A 9229-nucleotide genomic window follows, 5' to 3' on the forward strand; every position below is an offset into this window, starting at 1 on the left:
AAACATTGCTTAATTCCCAATAGAATACAAACTATTTCTTCATTATTAACATTTTAGAATCTAAAGAGGCAATATTTTAACAAAATTAAATTTCTGATGAGATTCTATAGCAAACAATTACTGATACATAATTAGATTCATTAAAAATTTACTTTGTAACACATTCTTTGCCACAGAATAAATTATTTCCAAACTCAAGGGAAAAGATTATTTTTATATCCATTAAATAATAATAAAAAATAAATAAATAAAAAATACAGACATATTTAAAAATTCTGAATGAAAGTATTGAAATTTTTCGTTCACAATTATTTGTAAATTCACAAATTCGTGAAAACTTTAAAAAATCATAATAAAAAAGTAATACTCGAAATAAAATGCGATTTGGGGGAATATGCTTAAGATATTTTCGATTTTTTCCCTATTAAAAATGATACAAAATGACCGATAGATGGCGCTAACACGTCAATCCGAGACGGTTTATGCAAATGAGGATAGTAATAAAACACAAGGTTGGAAATTGATGCATGATATTCGTCATTCGATACCAGCAGCATGTTATCTTTACCGGATCGAACTTTAGTGGTAAGAAATTCCTACAAAAAAGGTCAATCCATGACTAAAGTGAATCGTGAAACTTCCGTACGGTTAAAGGAATCAAGGCTAATGAAAGCCCTATTTTATTGAATGGGATATTGAATTCCGTAAGTCGTTTTGAGGAAGTGGGAAGTTTGGAGGATCGTCCATGAAGTAGCAAACAGTGCGAACCGCAGCCTTGTTACAGAAAGTATTCATGGGGATTTTGGTAACAGAGGTATCATCGGGGGGTATCAGTGCGCGTCCGTATAAGATACAAATACGTCATCAATCATTTCTTGCAGATTCCGATGAAAGACAAACCTTTGCAACACAGGTGCTTGCATAAATGGGACGTGACCCAAAATTGTTGCTGAACATCATGTGGGCAGATGAAACTTACTTTTCATTGCATAGTGACGTCAACGCAAAACAGTCATTTCTGGTTGGTATGAAAACATCATGAGTACATAACCAAACCCTACATTCTCTGCATTCTCTGTGTCTCTGCGGTTTATAGTGGTTTCATCAGGTCAGGTTCTGTTTTGCAAATCCATATATTGTGTCCGGATAAAAAACATGTTCTGTCACAGTAGAACGGTAACTTACTATTTTGTGAGTTTTGACTATTTTGAGTAAGGACTGCGTTTGCTGCCGCCACATTCTTGTGGAATGGTGCTCCATCTTGTTCCATCAAGAAGTTTTCCCCCTTGACACATTCATTTAGGACCGAGTGATAAGTCGAGAATGCAAGATTAAGCGGCAATCACGATCGCCAGACCTTACTCCAGCGGATTTTTGATTGGGAGAATACCTAAAGTCCCACACCTGCCGGGACTCTCCAGATACTTTAGTTGAATGAAACATGCCATTCAATGGGTAGCCGCGAGCGTCGATGCTGAAGTACTAATAGATGCAATTACAAGTCTCACTCACTTCATAGATTGTAACTGCATTCATGTTAAGCATCTCTTGCTTTATACTAAAATGTGCTGTGTTAAGTTACTGTATTCTGTTTTTCTAAATTGCTTTAATCAAATAAATAAATTGATGGTAAGTTTACTTTTTTATTATAATTTTTTTTTTACTTTTGAGGATTGTTACTTTTTTATTATTAATTTTGGACGCTTACTTGGATTTATAACGTATCCTGTAAAAAAGAAAAATATATATATTATTACTAACCAGGTGCAACTTTTTTTCAACAAAATTAGGCTTCTAATGAAATTTTATGTAAAGAAATTATTTATAGAAAGGCCGATATTAAAAATTCATAACTTTTTATTTTATTAAAATTAATTTTTCCTAATGAATAAAATATTTTAAATCTGAGTAAGAAAATTAATTTAGATTATCAACAAAACATTCATTATTTACATAAATATAATTTACAAGAAGTTCATTATTTACATAAATATAATGAATATTTTTTGAATGGAATTATGAAATATAATGTAATAATCTTAATTTAACAAGCATTTTTTTTTACTGTATTAGCAATTCTGAAACTAAAGAAATTCTATTTCAGCAAAAACAAATTTCTAATGAAGATCTATCGTAAAACATTTTTATATATAACTAAACACATAAAAAATTTATTCAGCAATATTTTTTTATCATTGTGGGGATCAAATAAAATCTTATTAGTTATTTTAAATTTCTTTTTCTCTCATCATTACGGGAAAATAAAATGCTATTATTTTTTTATGATTGTTCTTATTATATTCACAACGTTAAAATGCAAATGCATAATTTCTCTGATCTTTTTTGTCTTTTGATATATAACATATTTACAAAAAAAAAAAACACACTAAAAGAAGAATTATGCTTTAAAAAATTGCTTTGTTACTTTGATTAATTTGAAGTGATTGCATCAGAATTTTTTAGACGTTTTTGTGAAGCAATTTAAATTTAATAAGATGATAACTTATTTTATCGCTTAAATTTGATTAAAAAATATGAGTAAATGTAATATTAATGTAATATTCAAATGTTCAAAATGTAATATTAATGAATTATTTAAAACATTTTTGTAAAATTCGGTTAAGATAGCAAATTTCCGTTTTTGCGAAAGTTTCAGATATCTCATTTAAATGTCTAATGAATATTTCAAAACTCATTCATTATGAATGCGTAGCATTGATAAAACAACAAAGGGGGGAAGAAATAAAAATAATATTATAATATTCTTATCTGAATAATATCAGAAGAAATTGTGATAGTATTTTTTTCTTCTTTTTACTTATATATTAGAAAAATAATTAATATTTATTTAAACATATTACAAAACACCGCCTGGTTGGCTAATATTTTTTTTTTCAATGAAACTTGTTTTTCGAAACAGAAATTTAAGAATATGTGAACGTTTTATTAAATGAAAGAACAATTTTAGATGCAATATAATAATTTTTGTTCGTTCCATATTTATTATTAAAATTACGACATTGTTTTGTCAGAATATTTGATTGGAATTAATTTAGAAAAAAAATTCACGTAAAATTTTCATTTGTTGCATATATATTCATTGAGCCTTTTTGAATCTTACTTTGCTTATGCGTCGAGAATTTATCAAGGGAATTATTCATAAAAAGAAATAATGAATGGTTGTGAGTTATTATCAATAAAATATTACATTATTTTTTATTTGAAAAGAATGTAAAACATGCATTGTGTAAGAATTCAAATGTATTTCTCATGTTATTTGAAAACATTATTAATATAAAATATAAGAAACAATTTTGACGCCCAATAATATTTGAACGTTTATTCCATTAAATGTTTTTACCACTAAATTAAATATTTATTTTTTTAAGAATAAGATTATATAATTAAGCCTGACGACTCATAAGATTATTAATCTTATTATTTTAAATATGATAAACAATTGCGTCGAGAATTTATCAAGGGAATAATTCATAAAAAGAAATTATGTGTAGTTGTGCATTATTATAAATAAAATATTAAATTATTTTTTTATCTGATAAGAATGTAAAATACGCATAGTGTAAGAATTCAAATGTATTCTCTCATGGTATTTGAAAACATTATTAAAATATAAGAAACAATTTTGAGGTACAATATTATTTGAACGTTTATTCCATTAAATGTTTTTATCACTAATTTAAATATTTATATATTTTAAGAATTAGATTATATAATTAAACCTTGACGACTCATAAGATTAATAATCTTGTTATTTTAAATATGATAAACAATTTTAATTCATTCTAATGAGAGGTAAAAATAATTATGAATGATTTATAGTAATGCTAAATGATTAGGAAAATGAATAAAAAAATATGTAACAGTATTTATTTATTATTATACACATTCTAGCTTCTGGAGAGTTCCTAAAATCCTAGAGTTCAGATATTTTAATATAAATATGCATTATACATATTATCACAAAATGCTTTTATACATGAGATCATAACATCTCAGTATGATGATCTATTATCTTAACAAAGCATCATTTGACAGGTTTCCTTATTATTTTTTTAATCTACCAAAATCGATTCTTTGCTCGATTGACTGACTCTGTAGAGCAATTTCCGAGACTGTTGATGGAATTACTTGCAAATCAGCTCATGGAGTAAATGTGATGCATGGTATTGTAAATATGATTCAAATGTGTAGATTGCCATGAATAGTATTCTATCACTGATTGCTGTTAATTTTCTCTTAATTATATGAAATATAATTCAAAAGTGTCAATTACAAAGGAAAATATTCTATCAGTGATTGTATGCTAATATTTTTCTTAATTATATGAAATATGATTAAAATGTGTCTATTGTCATGAATAGTATTCTACCACTGATTGCTGGTTAATTTTCTCTTAATTATATGAAATATAATTCAAATGTGTCAATTGCCATGGATAATATTCTATCAGTGATTGCAGGTTAATACTTTTCTTAATTCTATGAAATATAATTCAAATGTTTCGATTGTCATGAATAGTATTCTATCAGTGATTGCAGGTTAATATTTTTTTCTTAATTATATAAATTAAAATAGTATTTGAAAAAAATTCAAAAATAAATTTCCCTTTCCGGGGTCTACTTAATTAATCTAAAGGCAAATACAGCTGAAGTTTGAATGAAAGAATATTAATTAAAGGTTTAAGCAATATTGATATGATTGGAAAGAAATTTAAAATGTTAAAAATAAAGGATTAAAAATACTAATATTCATTCAAAGAAATATATTTCTTCATAGAATACATTTGAAAAGCTCTAATCATAATAACGTCATGCTTCTGCTTTTTAGAATATTTTTTTTTATGCAATAATGGCAACGAAGACTATGCAATTATTCTGATTGCTCTATTCATTAGTACTGCTTAACAGCCATTCTCAAAATATTATTTTATAGAGAAAGGCTCTTTTTATCTATTTTCAGAATATAAAGCGCTAAAATTTGTTTAAAAAGGATAAGATATAAAAAGTGTGTAAAAGAATGTCTTGCTATAAGTCTAAAGTACAGTGCTATAAATAGTCTAAAGTAAAGTGTTATAAGTAGTCTAAAGTAGACTGTTAAATATCTTATTTCAGTTGAAAATAACAGCTTTTGTAGACCAGATGGTAAGCCGCAAAAATGAATTGTGCTTAATTTCATTTAAATCTCTTATACATAACTTCATATTCATAATTTAGTCAACAAACTATTTTTTAGCATATAACTGTCAATGACATTAAAGGCGTTTTATTTTAATGGTCTTATATTCGTTTTCCTTTATTGTATAAACTACCCTAACTGAATAACGTTCAAAGTATTTTAATGATGTTAAAGACAGAGCAATCCAATTTATCATCTTTAAAGCCTGCGATACTAAAATTTTTCATTTACGTATATTATTCAGAATTTTATATAAATTATTAGATAATTATTTAGATATTTTATATAAACTATTTAGATATTATATAGATTATTTAGAAAGAAGAATTATTTAGATAAACTATTTAGATATTAAGCATAATCTTTCTTTTTTAGTTTTCAACAATAAAAGAATATAGTGTGATAAAACATTAGAGGAAACATTCAAAACGATTTGAATTTTATTTCAACAAGCAAACTTAGTGAAAATTGTGCTATTCTTTTTTTTTAAATGCTAATATTCAGGTAAAATTTTCTCGATTATTAAAATATAGTCATTAAAAAATAATTTTAAAACGGTATAAAAACAATTTTTGTTTTGTAATAATTGTGGGATCTCTCACGGAAAAATGTTAAAATTTCCCTTGATTTTTAATTAATTAAATTTTGATAAAAACTCCAAAATTACTCCTAGTACATATTTTCATCCTCCAAATCACATCTGTTTTACAGCACTAGGTCTAACGATCTGATCTGTTGAGCTTTGACATACACAAATTTGCGAAGAAAAGAGGCGCACACGCATATATATTCATCTTATTAACGGAAATAAAGGTAGGGAACAAAACAACAGTATTTTCAAACAACAATTGTTGAAAAGATGGTACAGCAATTTCATATTAAACGAAAAAAAATAGTGCTCTATTTATGAAATTACAAGATATTTCAGTAACTAATTAATAACAGTTTTTAATCGATATTCAAAGATATTTATTTTGGTTTTCCTTTAGTTTTAGAATCTTTAAAGTTAAATATGGATTGTACTAAAATAATGAAAAAATATTTCAAAATGAAGTACTACCTTGAAACCTTCAAGTGAAAAATTGTTTTCATTCTTGAGTTTTCTTTAAACACACATTTTATCAGAAAAAAAAAGAGACAGAAAGAGATAAATAAGAAGAAAAAAAATGAAAGAAAATAACTAAATTCTTTAGAAAAAAAGTACAATTTATAGAAACCTTACTAAATCAAGATTACGAAAAAATGATGCTGAGTTGTGTTATGAAAAATTCACTGTGGAAACCGTAAGTCGTCAATCATAAAGAATTAGTGGACATCACTAAAGAAAGGAAAAAAAAATTCTTCTGAAATATTTTTTTAATTCAAAAAATAAATGAAGTGGAAAAGGCATTTTTAGATTTATTTTATTGATTTACTGCTGGAATTATCATTTTGCAAAGATAAAAAAAAATAATTGAAATTCTGCTAAATATGCTTTTTTTTTTCTTTTGTTCAGCATTCCGAATAAAGCGTAAAAAATCCATCATGTTGAGGAAATGATTACCAAAATGGGAATCTTTCAATGAAAAATGTTTGGATTAACCGTTAGTGTTGTTTTAATGCTAAGAAAATCGAATTCCCTGATAAACCAAACAGTCAGATTTGAATGAAACTTTATTAATAAAAATTGGCAAATATGATAAAAATACTTGAATCATCCCGACCCCTTAGGCATCAGACTAATTTGAATGATAGGAGTAGGCGACATCAACTATAGTTCAGCCTCGATATTAATAGATAGAACTATGCCTGAAATCTAATGTTCATTACCAAATACGGTACAACCCCTTCCGTCGGAAGAACATCTTGTCATGAACAGGTGGCGATTCGACTTCACACCGTCACTTTACCCATCAGGATGGCGACAAGAAACCATCTTACCAGAAGATTCTCATTTCCATTTTTATGTTTGAAGAATTCTCTGGTGGGACGCCGGGGATGACGAGGGCTGCGGTGGCCTATTGGTGAGGTCTCAGTTTCGGATCCAGGCTGGATACTAGATTTCACCGAAGAAAAATGCACGTTAAGTCCTTCTGGGCCAAAGGTTCTCTTGATAGTGTGGTGTGGAAGTTTGGAGAGGGATGTGCCAGCTCAGGTATCGTCTTTGTCATCTAACCGCGATTCAAAATTACAAGGTCCGTCCAGAAATAGCCCTAGCGTTGAAAACGGGAAAACGGAACGTTTCACGAAACGTTTAAGGAACAAAATAAAAAAAAAATATTCACAATCATTATTTTATGTTATTCGCATACAATATCACTTGTTACATTTTTTTTTTTTTTGTAAAAGATGATTTATTTATTTTAAATGCTTTTTCTTAATATATAAATGTATCATGTATATAAATGTATTTACAATGTATAAATCTAAAATATATAAATGCATTTTTTTATATATGATAAATGTATCAAAATGCTCATCACTTTTTAAAATTTATTATTATAATTTATTCAGCAAAATTTCTTTTCACTTATGCTATTATAACCATTTTTATGGCAGGGATAGTCTGGTTGGTAGGGTGTTGGATCCGCATCCCTTGGGTTGCGAGTTCGAACTCCGCCGGCCGAAGACTCTCCTTGTATGTGGTGGCTGGTGCACGTATAAATCTGCCGTGGCCACAAAATCTTCCATGTCGAGATGATACCACTGGGGGTGCTATTTCAGACATGATCGTTCTTTGATTTAGATCTAAATTACGATTTGTGTTTCAGTGAATGAATTGCATGAATAAAGTCCGCTCCGTAAAAATGGCTGTGACATATGAGTAGCTAAGTCTTAGTCTTGGTCCTAGATGACGCTACTGAAAACAAGAGCCGCTCTATCGGCTTAAAAATGCTGCCTTCGTTAGTGGGCTTATCTATGACAAGTGCCATAAGAAACAACAACCCTGTTCATAAATAGTAAATTTCTAAAAAAAATTTAATGACATTAAATAAAATTTCATACTTTTATAACTTGTAATTAAAGGTTCTTACAGCGTTCCCTAATTCTAACTGATCCACATATTTTCGTATATAATTTGTATGAAAAAATTAACTCGAATATTAAATTATTCAAATGTAACTGATCCATTAAAAAATATATCCATCCTTTTTTCCTATCTATAAAGATAGGAAAAAAGAGCTTTACAGCACAAATAATATTTGAAATGATGAGACGGCATTTATTTTGAGATTTATAAATGATAAATGAAAGCCTTTAGATACATTTTAATTAAGAAAACAAATAATACATATGTCTCTCCATATTCTGAATGATAATGAATGTCAATGTCATTTTTCTTTGCAAATTAAAGACATAGGGCAAAATTTGTAAAGTATGCTATTCATTTGAAATCAAAATATTAAACTAATACTTTATGAAATATGAAGTTCATATGAAAATCATTTAATATAAGCTTTCATCAGTGAAAAGTATTTAATTATGACGTAAATAAATTATTTTCATTAAAATAAATTATAATTTCTTAAACGTATTTGAATATTTTCAATTTCACTTCAAAGACTTTCAGCCTTTTACAAACTATCAAACATATTTTCTATTATATCACACATTTTATTCTACGAAACCATCTTTGGAAAATTCTATTAAAATTGATCTATTGAAAAGCAAATTGATAAGCAAATTACACATTCCATGGCAAACATAATTATAATGGATTTATAATAAGCACACTATGCACCTTTCTATACACAAGCCCTTCGTATGATTGTGAAACATACTGTAACTTCCCAATTTCAAAAAGTTACAAAATTCCTTTTGCCTCATCTATTTTCTTGCGGCATTCATTTTCATTTAAATAATACGCTTTAGGCATAGAAATTTCTCAGTTTAAACTATACTTCAAACAAAATGAAAATGCTATGTTTAGTGTCCATTCTCTAATATTGATAGTAACAGTTACTGCTCTTACTCTATTGTCGTACTTTAATATGCTATCCATTTATTAGCTTATTTCGTAGCACTCATCGGTAATTCCCTTTATAGTAATTCA

The sequence above is a fragment of the Argiope bruennichi genome, chromosome 2, assembly GCF_947563725.1.
Source record: "Argiope bruennichi chromosome 2, qqArgBrue1.1, whole genome shotgun sequence".
NCBI lineage: Eukaryota > Metazoa > Arthropoda > Arachnida > Araneae > Araneidae > Argiope > Argiope bruennichi.